General features: G+C 38.5%; 1 pseudogene across 1 annotated transcript; it reads left to right on the top strand.

The window, feature by feature from the left end:
• The first annotated feature begins 869 nt into the window (after positions 1 to 869).
• Entr1l1 (endosome associated trafficking regulator 1 like 1) lies at positions 870 to 3,176 on the top strand (annotated as a pseudogene). Its single transcript, XR_015622428.1, has one exon. The product of XR_015622428.1 is annotated as an endosome associated trafficking regulator 1 like 1, transcript variant X2 (transcript).
• The last annotated feature ends 11,183 nt before the right edge of the window (positions 3,177 to 14,359 follow it).

Genomic DNA, 14,359 nt, shown 5'->3' on the forward strand with positions numbered 1-14,359 from the left:
GGCACATGTCTTTAATCACAGCACTTGGGAGGCATAAACCAAGTGGACCTCTGAGTTTGAGGCCAGCTTGGTCTACAGAGTTAGTTCCATGAATCTAGACATATACAGGGAAACCCTGACTCAGAAACAAACAAATTTAATCATATTTCATTTTTGTAATTTGCCAAAATACTCCCAGAAATTAGAGAAAAGCATATAATTCATGTACTTCAATAACCTTCCTTTTATAAATATCACAAAAGCAAGTCTTTCCAGGTGCTGGGAGGCTACTCCCTCCTAGGCTTCTAAGCAGTGTTCTTCACATTTGAAAAATGACATTTCGTCGATGCTATTTAAGTAATTCCATAGGAAAGAGATCCTTGTGGAACAGTCGTCCAGTCCTTCACTAGAGTAGACAGCACTAACTTGTCATACCATACAGGATAATCCAGGTCTTCTTATCGAAAAGTTTGGTTAAGCCTGCAGCCTTGCATTCTTCGAAGTTTCACAGGCCATTTTTTTTTTTTTTTTTTTTTTTTTTTTTTTTTAGGAAGCTTACATTTACTGAATGAAGTTGCAATACGAAGAATATCCCAATGCACAGAAGACTCTAAGAATGCATCTTCTGAAACAGGATGTGATGAAGTGCTTAACAGGTAGAGTAAAACCTACTAAATTCATCCCATAGTTCAAAATCACTTATAAAAGATCCAGATGTTACCCAGTCAGTACGTTTCAAGTATTATATCTTTCCTTATTAAATATATTGATTTACTTATTTATTCACTTACTTATTTTAAGTGATCCATTTTACAGTTCAGCAGTAATGAGAAGATAGAATAACCAAATTAAAAATAACAAATACGCCGCTTCCGACCCCGCCCCACGGCGTTCGGCGCAGGCTTCCGGCCGGCCGCGCCGGATGAGGCAGGGGCTGGCGACCGCATTGTGGGCCATGGGGCCGCGGCCGGGTTAGGGCGCGGCGATGTCGGGCTACGCGCGGCGGCAGGGCGCGCCCCCACTATCGCGGACGCGGAGCCTCGTAGTTCCGGACGATTTTGGCTATGGAAAGGGGAAATGTACTAAACAAGGTCCCTTGGGAGCCCATGAGACGCGCTTTGGAGGTGACAAACTTGAAGACCTTGAAGAAGCCAATCCATTCTCCTTCAAAGAGTTTTTGAAAACCAAGAACCTCAGCCTGTCAAAAGAAGACACAGCCACCAGTCGAATTTACCAGAAGGAGGCCTCGAGGCACCCACTGGGACTAGACCACAACTCCCCTGTCTCCCAGCCCATGGGATATGGCCTGGAATATCAGCAGCCATTTTTTGAAGACCCAACAAGAGCCAGCAACCTAGAGGAGGATGAAGAGGACGGGTGGAGCAGAGCCTACCTGCCGTCTGCCGTGGAGCAGACTCACTCCACGAGAGCCACGCAGAACTCATCGCCCTGTGGCACCTACCTTTCCTTCTTTTCCAACGCGTCAGAGCTGGCAGGTCCTGAGTCTTTGCCCCCATGGACACTGAGTGACACTGACTCCAGGCTCTCCCCAGCGTCTCCAGCTGGGAATCCTAATGTAGACTTTGCAGCTCATGAAGAATCCTTAGGGGACAGACACCTGCGGACGCTGCAGTTAAGTTACGAAGCACTGAAAGATGAAAACTCTAAGCTCAGAAGAAAGCTAAGTGAGGTTCAGAGCTTCTCTGAAACTCAAACAGAAATGGTGAGGACGCTCGAACGGAAGTTGGAGGCGAAGATGATCAAGGAAGAGAGTGACTTCCATGACCTGGAGTCAGTAGTCCAGCAAGTCGAACAGAACCTCGAACTGATGACCGCACAGCTCTCCAACTTCAAGCGAGAAAACGAAGCCCTGCGGTCAGGCCAGGGTGCCAGCCTTACCGTGGTGAAGCAGAACACCGATGTGGCCTTGCAGAACCTCCATGTTGTCATGAACAGTGCACACGCATCTATAAAGCAGCTGGTGTCTGGAGCAGAGACACTGAACCTTGTTGCTGAAATCCTCAAGTCTATCGACAGAATTACTGAAGTTAAGGATGAGGCAGACTCTTGAGAACACGGCCTGCCGCCGGGTCCCGGCACCTCTGCACCGATGGCACCACACAGCTTCCAACTGTGTTCCTAACTAAGCAGTCCTCACCAAACCATCTCACAGCCTAAGCACGTGACCGGGCACCTGCAGTACAGGGCTCCTTTCCACCGGTTGCACCTAACAGTTTACATGAAGTCCTTTGGGGAAGTCCCACTGTTTGATAGACTCACTGATTTACTGGAAGACATTTTTATAAAACCCAGCAATTTTTAGAAAGCACTAAAGCTGAAACAACAGTTTGGTAAAAAGCTTCTTCCACTGTCCCCTCAGATTTACCTATAGGATGAGCTCCGGCTCAGGGCCAGTTTTACTAAGCAGAACACTAAGTGAGCCAGTGTGGAAGCGAGCAGCCTGTACAGGACTCTTGCTGTCACTCTGCCTCACGAACAGACGTTGACATTGTGGTCTTCACGGACGGCTCCTGCTATCAGCAGCCTCACCGAGGCAGCACCACTCGGTAGATGCTGCTGTCCTACCAGGACCCTAGTACCAAAGTCACAGACTGCATTGCAGAGCGTCACACACACACTACTCTGGGCTACCAGCTTCGGGAAGCCATTTGAGGCTGTTGGTTTTGATGAGTGTTAATGTGTCAGTGCATCTTTTGCATAGTGCGGTTCAGACTGGAATTAGAGCACACACCTACCTGCCTCAGGTCAGCACCAGTTCTTTGGGCTGGCTGGCTGGTTTTGAAGGACAAGCAGACAAAAGCAGCACCCTGTGCTGTGCTGAGGGGTCAGGGTTTGGGGACCACTTTCCTATAGATTTTTAAAATTTCCCTCTTCCCCTCCTGTTGAGATCAACAGCTTTCTTATCTAAATAAATCTTGAAGATCAAAAAAAAATAACAAATACATAGAAAGTTCATTTTAATTGACATGACACATTGTAGTACACATTTTATATTCGTGGTCTCAGTTTGTTTGTTTTTTTCTTTACAAAGGAAATTGATCTGACCAACAAAATATGTTAACAAATAAAATCCTGTTCAAGAGCTTTAAATACCATAGGTGATTCTGTAAGATCTTTCTGTATATATGGACATACCTATATGCAAAGCCCATAAAATAAAATTATAAATGTTAAAAATTAAATTGTATGGTAATTATTTCAGTAATTAAATTTTAGAGTCCATCTCACTATTGAGGATAAACAATGATAGTAAAGATAAAAACATGAAGAAATTGGAGAACTTCTATAAGATAAAGTCCTGTGGACTTTAAAACACAAACAGATCAAGAATGTCTCAGTTTTCTGTTTCTTTTCTATCTAACAAAAGAAACTTAAGAATGAAACTTGTTTCTGGATTGGGAATAAATTCGTTCATCCTCACATGAAACCAAGGTAGCAAAGAAAGGAAGTGTCTGGCTACATTGCTTCTGTAGTCAGGAACAAGATCCTGAATGTCTGTGATCTATGCAGTTCTCATTTTGGTGCCCTCCTGAAACTCACTGGATAGAAATGTGCCACTTAAAATTACAGTGAGCTTCTTGCCTCTATTAACCTAAATTGTATAATCCCTCACATATATATGATGGAGGTTTATTCTTATAGTAATTTTAAATCTCATCCAGTTGACAACCTAGATTAAACTTCCTAAGAAATAAAATGATTAAAGACAAGCAGTGTGTAGGAGGACAGGCCTGTCATGGTGCATTTTAGAAAAGTGATTTCATTCAAAGGGGAGTGTCAACTCTAGTAAAACTTGGCCATGCATAAATAAGAACTCTAACTTTTCAATAGAACTGAATAATACTGATTTTCATAACAAATACAGAATTTCAGTGTTGCTGTTATAAGATCATCCAGCCCAATTGAGACATCTTTGTAATTAAATTTCACCTGTGTAGTAAGTTTATTGCCTTTTTAAAAAGTAGAGAAAATAAAATTATTTAAATAATGAATTTAAAGAGAAGACAAAAAGATTTAAGACCAATGAAGACAGTGTACTGGAAGTGTGGGAAGAATATGCAGTAAGTTTAAATCCAGGGCACTGTGGCTATCAGTACAATGTATGCTTCCTATCCTTGGGGTGCTTTTCAACTTGTTCTATTATTACAATACATCTTTTTTTATTAAAAATGCACTGTCATTATACAGGCAGTGACTATATTTACTCTCAGCAAGTCATAAGCTCTATAAGACACTCTCATGTTTTCTGAAACATTGTGTGTGTGTGTGTGTGTGTGTGTGTGTGTGTGTGTGTGTGTGTGTTTGAAACAATTTTTCATTCCAGGTCAGCCTAAAAGTCCCAGTACATCTCAGTATCTCAGTATGTCCTTGATCTCCCAATCGTGTACGCTCTGCCTCCCTAGTACTGGGATGTTATTAGGAGCGACATACTGAGGATTGAACAGTTACTTTCATGTATGCTATAATTTACCGTACTAACTGAAATAGAGTCAAAGCCCCTGAAGACTAATTTTATCATGGACAAGCATTCTCTCAAAAGTCTAATAAAAGTAACATATTTAAAATAATAAAATTGATGTTGATTTTCTTACATGCTTAGAGTAGTTTTTTTTTCATTGTGGGGGTAATTTTTTTAGTTTCATTTTTTATTGGATATCTTTCATAAGCCCCCTATCCCATCGCCCATCCCCTTCTTCTATAAGGGTGTTCCCCTCCACAACAACTCCCCATTTCAGTCTCCCCCCAACTCCTGACATTTCCCTACACTGGGGGTTCCAGTTTTAGGAGGACCAAGGGCTTCTCCTCCCATTGGTGCTCAACGAGTCTATCCTCTGCTACATACAAAGCTGGAGCAATGGGTCTGTCCATGTGTAGTCTTTGGGTACTGATTTAGTCCCTGGGAGCTCTGGTTGGTTGGAATTGTTGCTCTTATGGGGTTACAAACCCCTTCAGCTCCTTCAATCCTTTCTCTAATTCCTCCAACTGGGACTCTGCTCTCAGTTCTATGGTTTGCTGCTAGCATTCACATCTGTATTTGTTATGCTCTGGCTCTGCCTCTCAGGAGAAAATTATATCAGGCTCCTGTCAGCATGCACTTCATACCTTCATCAATATTATCTAGTTTTGGAGAGCAGGTTTTTAAAAAATGTATTCACAAATTTTGGAATGATACACGGTAAGTTCTTTCATCAACCATCAAAGAACTGAAACAACACTGTAAAGTTGCAACTGTCTGAATAACCACTATAATATTTATGAATTATTACAAATATAATTTTCATAACTTTTAATTCATTTTACATATATGAGTTTTCCAAAACCACAGACTGGCATCCAATTACTGTCCGTCAATTTCTTTGTCTCCGGATATTCATAATACTGAAGATTTGCAATCACATGCTCAGTTTTATACTAATGCAAAATAAACTTTTTGGAATTTAATATCCAAAATAATATTTAAATTATGACAACAAATCCCATGCTGATGCAGATCATATATAAATAAAAATAAAATCATTAATAAATGATGCTGTATTATAGAAATATAGATTTTTGGAGATATGTTGCACACAAAATCATTTCATGAGGTCAATGGCACACATGATGTTGCTGACAGATGTTTTACTGAGACTTTTTTGCACCACCTCCCCACCACTAGAAGAGATCCCTGAGGAAGAAAGAGACAATAAAACATGTAAGGCATTTTAGAAAGTCAGTAATTGCTATCTCTCAACAGAGGTACTGAAGTAAAACAAGATGTAAAACATAAGAGATTTGGGGGTTATTTGAATGTAATACAATTTCAAAATATTGTCCCCACCACCAAAAATGCCAAACTAAGATTCAACGACCCTTCTTCACATTTCACTATCAAAATGAATGTGAGATGCTTCCTCTTTGTTGTGCATTTCTTCTGATATTTTTAAAATATGAGGTGGGAGAAATGAAAGTATGCACCACAGACAGCTTTACTTCTATAAGAAGATAGCTTCAATTATCCTTCCTTCCTCAAAGAAGAATGGGTGCCTGAGAACAGCCAAGAGGGATAGACCATTTTGTCCTACCATAGGAAAGAAAAGCTACTTTTAGAAAGTACCATTCTGCAAAATCCAAGGGAGGAACAAGGTATAACATGATAAATCCAGAAAAGAAAAAGAAAATATGTAGCAAGTATTTTATAAGCATTAAAATTCTGGGACACAGAAATGTTACCCTGTATGCTTGAAAAGGCTAAAAGTAGATTACCTAGATCATACCAGAATCCTTCCTGAACTCACAAAGACTCCTTAGCCACACAAGAACTAGTATTCATTGAAAATGAATTTCTGAGTAAGGACAGATGCAAGAGTTGACGTATCCAGTACAGAAAAGTGATCAAAATCTTTAAATACCTGGTAGCGTTCAAATCTTCTGATTCAATTCTATGAGCAGGTTAAAAATTCTAGCTGCACAGTTAAATGTGTCACATTAGTTTTGTCTTTTCCAAATAAAAAATAAAAGCCTCCATCTCATTTTTTTGTTATTCACAATATAGTATCAGCAGAACGTGTCTATTCTTTTCTTATTTATTTTTATTGGATACTTTTATTGATATTTAAAATGATATTCCCATTCCCCCACCCAACCACGCATCCCTTCTCACCTCCCTGCCATGATATTCCCATACACTGGGGCATCTAGCCTTAGCAAGATGGAGGGCTTCTCCTCCTTTTGGTGCCCAACAAGGCCATCCGGTGCTACATATGCAGTTCTAGCCATGGGTCTGTTCATATGTACGCTGGATGGTGACTTAGTCCCTGGGAGCGCTGGTTGGTTTGTATTGTTGTTCTTATGGGGTTACAAATTCCTTCAGCTCCTTCAGTCTTTTCTCTAACTCCTCCAATGGGGACCCTGTTTTCAGTTCAATGGTTGGCTGTGAGCTTCTGCCTCTGTATTTGTCATGCACTGGCAGAGCCTCTCAGGAGACAACTATATCAGGCTCCTACCAGCATGCACTTCTTGACATCAGCAATATTGTCTGGATTTGGTGGCTGTATATGGGCTGGATCCCCAAATGGAGCAGGCTCTGAGTGGCTTTTCCTTCAGTCTGTGCTCCAAAGTTTATCTCCATGCCTCCTCTTATAAATAAGTTTGTTCCCTCTTCTAAGAAGGACTGAAGCATCCACACTTTGGACATCCTTTTTGATCTTCATGTGGTCTGTTGATCATATCACTGGCTAATTGGAGCTTTTGAGTTAATATACAATTATCAGTGAGTGAATACCATTTGTGTGTTTTTCTGTGATTGGGTTACCTCACTCGGGGTGATATTTTCTAGTTCATTCCATTTGCTTATGAGTTTCATGAAGTCATTATTTTAATAGCTGTGTAGTACACCATTGTGTAGATATACCACATTTTCTGTATCCATTCCTCTGTTGAAGGGCATCTGGGTTCTTTCCATCTTCTGGTTATTAAAAATAAAGCTGCTATGAACATAGTGGAGCATGTGTCTTTGCTGTGTGTTGGAGCATCTTTGGGGTATATGCCCAGGAGTGTGCTACCTGGGTCCTCAGGTAGTACTATGTCCAATTTTCTGAGGAGCCTCCAGACTGATTTCCAGAATGGTTGTAACAGTCTGCAATCCCACCAACAATGGAGGAGTGTTCCTCTATCTCCACATCCTCGCCAGCATCTGCTGTCACCTGAGTTTTTGATCTTAGCCATTCTCACTGGTGTGAGGTGGAATCTCAGGATTGTTTCCCTGATGACTAAAGATTTTGAACATTTCTTTATGTGCTTCTCAGCCATTCGATATTTCTCAGTTGAGAATTCTTTGTTTAGCTCTGTACCCCATTTTTAAATAGGGTTATTTGGTTCTCTGTAGTTTAACTTCTTGAATTCTTTGTGTATACTGGATATTAGCCCTTTATCAGATGTAGAATTGGTAAGGATCTTTTCCCAATTTGTTGGTTGCTGTTTTGTCCTAATGACAGTGTCCTTTGCCTTACAGAAGTTTTGCAGTTTTATGAGTTCCCATTTGTCGTTCTTGATCTTAGGACATAAGCCTAGTCTTAAGGTTTATCCCCTTTAAACAACATCATAACGAGAATCAAGAAAACACAGTTTGAGAATATCTTGGTCTTTTCCAAAAGCAGTTCTAATTCTGATTCCACAGCAATTCTTTTCTGAATCCTATTGCTTACTGTCTAAATGAACCTGACTGGAGGTTATCTACCCTCTAAAGGGCTCTTAATAGTCTCATTTCTTGTTGTTATTTCCTTGTTTTGACCTTTCTCAAACTGACAAGGAGAAAGAAGCAATAGAATACAATTCATGATTTTTATCCTATTTGTATGTAAAAATCACCCTATGACACTGGGACTCTAAAACAAAAACATGGAGAGATCTACATGGAATTAAATGAGCTTTAAGCTAACAGCTCCATGTATATGAGCCCCTTGGAGTATTGATGTTGCCAGTTTCAACTTTCAGAAAACTTCAATCTCATAGAGACTCCAAGTCAGACTTGCCTAGCTAAATCACTCTCTCTCTCTCTCTCTCTCTCTCTCTCTCTCTCTCTCTCTCTCTCTCTTTATATATATATATATGCTATTTTTGATATGAATCCCTATTTAGTTGTTGCTAGTTATAATTTAATAATTTGTTCATGCAACTGGAAAGATACCTCAGTGTTTAAAAGCCCTGACTATTCTTCTCAAGGATACAGATTCAGCTCGCAAAACCCACAAGGAAGCTTAACAACTGTCTTTAACTCCCATTTCATGTGATCACATTATGCCATTTGAGGGTAGCACAGATACATACACAAAACATACATATAGACTAAAATAATAATTTAAAAGCTAATTTATTCAAAATATAATATTTAAACAAAGTACTGATATAAGCATAAATATGGGTATAAATATGAATATGAAAACATGTTTAAGCAATAATTTAATATCCTCCTCCAATCTTGATGCTAGCTCCTGTTGTCAACTTGGCAAAATTAGGAAGAGAATGCCTCAGTAGAAAAATGTATTACTTCAGAGTAGCTTTTAGACATCTATAGAACATTTTCTTGATTTTTAATAGAGGGTTCAGCTCGCTATGGGTGGTGCTATTCTTGGGCAGGTGGTCCTAGGTAACATAAAGAAGATATTGAAGGAAGTCTGAAGAATATGTCAGTTATCAGAATTCCTCTGCATGTATATCATACAATTTTTAATATATTGAAATTTTAATTTTACAGCATGATACAGAAAGGACGCATTAGTGGCCAGTTAGGAATTATATTTCATCATATCAGTTATGGAGAGATGGCTAGAGAATCTATTGTCTCATAATGACAATATATGCACTTGATTACTAAAAGAGTGGCTGCACTGGCTTATCAATCCAGTTACTAACCTCACAGTACTTGATCAGAAATTGATTCATTCACAGACTGGCTTCTTGACATGGGTAGTGAAGCCTTTTAAATTTTATACATTTTCATCTCCCTTGAGAAATCCAGTAATGAAAAGAGTGTCTTGATTTAATTATATGGTAAGTTTCTCGGACACACTTGGCTATTTTAACAAAAATAGACAAAAGTTTTCTTAAATTAGTAAGCTGTTAAAATAACTCTCCTATTGAATAATTATCATTTTATGCATTTCCTTAAGGCTATATGAAATATACAAATTGTATTAGGCACAAGACCTTAAAAAGAAAATGAGATGTGCATGTCTATTCTGATAATGCACTGAAATAAAAAAAAATCAGTCTATTTCTTCACAAGAAATATTTTTCCACAAAATAAGTAGTAGAAATATTTTAGAATATTAGTTAATTCCATAAAATATGCTCTTTGAAAGGCAGTTTAGTTGCAAAGTTTAAAGATTTAAATCAAAGTGCACATTTATCACCCACTGAATTAATTACAGTTATTTACCTCCACTCTGAATAAGACCCATGTTCCCAAGATTTTCAGTGCCTATTGTAAGACAATTATACCTTCTCTCTCCATTACTATTTGGCTTGATAATGTGATGTGAACTACTATGGAGTGTGAACAAATATATCACTTTCTAGTTTTGAGCAGAAGCCTTACTACATCACTATATTTCACAAGTCAACTAGATCTTTTTCCTCTGAAATGAAAACTGAATGCTCTAAATGAAGATGTTAACCTCACAAGTACATAGACAGTTATCCTTTACTCAAGAACATGTAATATGAAAAAAATTATTATATGCACTGAGATTTAGGATCTAAACACACAAACCACCTAAGACATACACAGTTTATTTTATTTAACTTTAATTTTTTAAACAAACTTAGAAATTAATAGACTTTCATGTACAGTTTTCATACATATTTTGTTTGGTTGAGACTTGCCCCTCTGCCCATTTCATCTCACTCCAGCCTCCTGACTGTACCCAACTATGCCCAATGTACCATCCACTTACTTTATTTTACTATCTTCTCCAATCCATGTTCCTTAAAGTCATTTCTTCCCCCGTCTCATGGGCTGCTTGGCTTTCTTGTTTCCTGGGCATGACTCATAATTTCTCCCATCCTCATAGATATATTTAATGGGCAGCTAGGATTCATGTATGAGATAAAATGTACAGTATTTGTCTTTCTGAACCCAGTGTACCTCACTTAAAAGTATATTCTCTTATACCAACCATTTTCTTACAAATTTCAATATTGCAATATTCTTCGCAGCTGAATCCAATTCCGTTGTGTATATCTACATATTTTCATTATCTAGCATTGTTTGTAGACTTGTAGCTCATTTCATTTTCTTGCTATTGTGAAAACAACAGGATTGTTGGGGAGGGTAATTGGGAGTGGATGAGGAGGGGAACACCCATATAGAAGGGGAGGGAATGGGCTAGGGGGCTGATGGACAGGAAACCAGAAAAAGGAATAAATGTAAATAAGAAATACCCAATTTAATAAAAATGGAAGGGGGGACAAAAAGAACTAGCTTATTCTGTCTCAGCAGAGCTAAGCTGTCCCAACCTGTAAATTGTGTACTCTCAAGAGCAGTACAGGTCTGTAGGAGAAATAGGCAATTTCTGCCCAGTGGCTACCTAGCCACAGTGTATTTACTACCTCACCTGGAGGTAGAGATGCTCAATTTCTTCTTTGAATTCACAAAAGGGTAGCTGTTAGGAGCACATGTGTCTCCACAAATGATAAATAACATAAAATGCCACATTTTGTGGATTTCTGATTGTACTGGCTAGCTTTGTGTGTCAATTTGACACAAGCTGAAGTTATCACAGAAAAGGAGCCTCGGTTGTGGAAATGCCTTCATGAGACCCAACTGTAGTGCATTTTCTCAACTGGTGATCCTCTGCATCAGCTCCTGCTTCCTGACCTGCTTGATTTTCAGTCCTTACTTTTTTCGGTGTTGAAACAGCAACGAGGAAGTAAGCTGAATAAACCGTTTCCTCCCAAACTTGCTTCTTGGTCATGATGTTTGTGCAGGAATAGAAACTCTGACTAAGACAAACTGGTACCAGGAGTGGGGTATTCTTGGGACAATTTGACCATGTTTTGGGGAGGACTGTTGAAGGACTCTGTAATTTTGAGCTAGAAGAGCTATTGGGATGTTAAGAACTTCTGTAGGAGCTTGGAAGATAATATTGAGAACAGTGCAGAAGATGGAGGCCTGGCTTGTGAGGTTTCAGAGGGATGATTAAAGACTCTTGTCAGGGCCGTGTTGTTTTGTTTGCGAAGATTCTGTGGTTTTGGTTATTGAGGACTGAAGAATCAGCTGTGATTAACAAGATACCAGAACTACTAAAGCGAACCTTTGAGTTACTGGGACAGTTGATGCTGGTCAGCCGGAGCTAAGAAATTAGTGGTTATTAAGAAGAGACCAGCATCACTGAGGTGAAATCTTCTGGTAAGTGTTTTCTGAGAGCACAAAGAGGTTGTGTTCGAGAGAAAGCCAAGGTAGCGCCTCATGCTGTGACTGGACTTGGTAGTGTGTAAGTGTCACCAACATGGTACTTGTTTTAAAGGCATGAAGGGGTCATGAAGAGCACCTGAGGTTGGACTCTGTGAGAGGCCATGGAAGGCCTTTGGAGAAGGTGTACCCTCAGTTGCACTTGATGGCCCAGGAATGAAGGGGTTATACAAAGGAGTTGAGGCTTGCCACCATGAAGAGAGCGTGTGAGAGTCTGTTGGTGAAGCCTAGCTGCAGTGGAAGACAGCAGCATTTTGGAGATTCCAGAACCAGTGGAAAACAGGCATCTGGAGCCTATAAGACAAGGTGTGTACTACAAAGGGCAGAGCTGGAGAAGTGACCAAAGCCCTTAAGGAACCTAGAAGATTGTTGATGGATCCCAGACATTTGACAGTTAAGAGTTTGACTTCGTTTTGGATTCTGACTGTGCCCTAATATTTTTCCCTCTTGAAGTAAGGAAGTATTTTAGTGGAGTCCATAGTTAAGAAACTTTGAAATTTAAAAAGACTTTGAATTTTAAAGATATTGGATACTTTAAAGGGATTGAATTTTTAATATGTAAAGACAGTGAGACTCTTAAAGTTATTTAGTTCTTGGGGATGAATAAGAATATAAGGGTTGTGGCTTAATAGTGATGTGTTTGTGTGTCAAGTTGACAATGGGTCAACCTAACTTGACAGAAGCTGAAGTTATCACAGAAAAGGATCCTCAGTTGTGGAAATGCCTTTATGACACCCAGATGTAGGGCATTTTCTCAACTGGTGATCAAGTGGGAGGACCCAGCCCACTGCGGGTGGTGTCATCCATGGACTGGTGGTCTTGGACTCTACAAGAAAGCAATGTGAACAAGGCAGGGGAAACATGCCAATAAGAAACATCCCTCCATGGCCTTTGCATCAGCTTCTAATCCCTGACCTGCTTGAGTTCCAGTCCTGACATGAACACCAACATGAAAATAAGCTGAATAAACCCTTTCCTCCACAACTTGCTTCTTGGTCATGATGTTTGTGAGGGAATAGAAACCCTGACTAAGACACTAATGTTTTTGAAAACCTTTATCTTAAAACAAATGTTGTTGGTGGTGGTAGTTGTGGTGATAATGGTGTATGTGTCTGTATGTGTTCAGATATTATAACATTATTTGTATGTGTATGATTTTAGAGCTCTTTGCTTAAAATTAGACAACTGATCAGAAAGCATTTCCCTGGGAAGATAATTCCTCTGCTGTAAGAAAAAAAAAAAAGATGGTAATTCTTCATCTAGGGTTAGAACACAATGAGATCATCCCTTCCAAATAAACACATGTGCTGATGTCAGGGACCATTTATACCACCCTGCTGTTGTAGTTTCATAGGTACAGGATCTCTGAAAATAGAACTGTTTTAAAACTTCAGTGAGATGTGTAGTTGATCTTGTAGTTGTTATGTTCTGTTTTTTCATTGGCTCTGTTCTCCTTATGTATTCATTCCTAATAAATCTCCAGATGAGAACATAGAATAAAAGGAGAAGAGCAATAGTTTTGTAAAATTTATAATATATATAATTGTATATTACATACATATAATTAAAATATATCATGTGCATATAAATTTTATTTAAAGGAAAGAGAATGGTTTCCAAATACAGTCCTGGGATCTTCTTTTTTACTTTTGATGTGCATCTGATTTACCTGTGACAAAATGAGCATGGCTTAGTAAAGTAATATCCTATGAATGTTTTCATGAATGAAAAACTCACATATATAAATGTTTGACATCTAGCAGTGCTTCTATATTTTCAAGTGCAGTATCACAGTTCTAGAAGCATATGCTTCACAAAGCAGTTTATTATGGACACAGAGAGTTAAAAAATTCAGCTTGTATTATTTCTGCAATTATCTTTCTAAAAATTATTTACCTTTAGATCACTATTTGTAAGTACTCCAAATATTCTTAATTTTATTTCATCATTGTGTTCCTTAGATATTTGTAAGTAATGCATTGAACAAATGGAAAATATGTATCTATCAAATAAGAGTTATCTGTATAAACTAGAATAATTTGTGCAGATGAACTCATTGAAATGCTGATAATGTGGACCTTAGTAGTGAAATACATATTGAATTTCCCTAATTGACAGAAGCTGTGAAATGTCTTTACTTACATGCCACCCTGTCATGGGGGTTAAATATATCAAAACAACATAGCTAAATGTGAGCATATTATGAAATTTTTTGACTACTTCCAACTTAAGTTGGTATTATAGACAATACAGTCTAAAAAATCAATTCTAATTATTTGGATATTTTTTTTCAAACAAAATTTGAGAGATATGCTTTAGATGAATTCTATGATGAACACAAGTAAAATATAAGAACATTTGCAAATTTGTACATATATATTTGATTGAATAAAATGAAATATGCTA

This window comes from Rattus norvegicus, chromosome 6 (assembly GCF_021556685.1).
Source record: "Rattus norvegicus strain SHRSP/BbbUtx chromosome 6, alternate assembly SHRSP_T2T, whole genome shotgun sequence".
NCBI classification, from domain to species: Eukaryota; Metazoa; Chordata; class Mammalia; order Rodentia; family Muridae; genus Rattus; species Rattus norvegicus.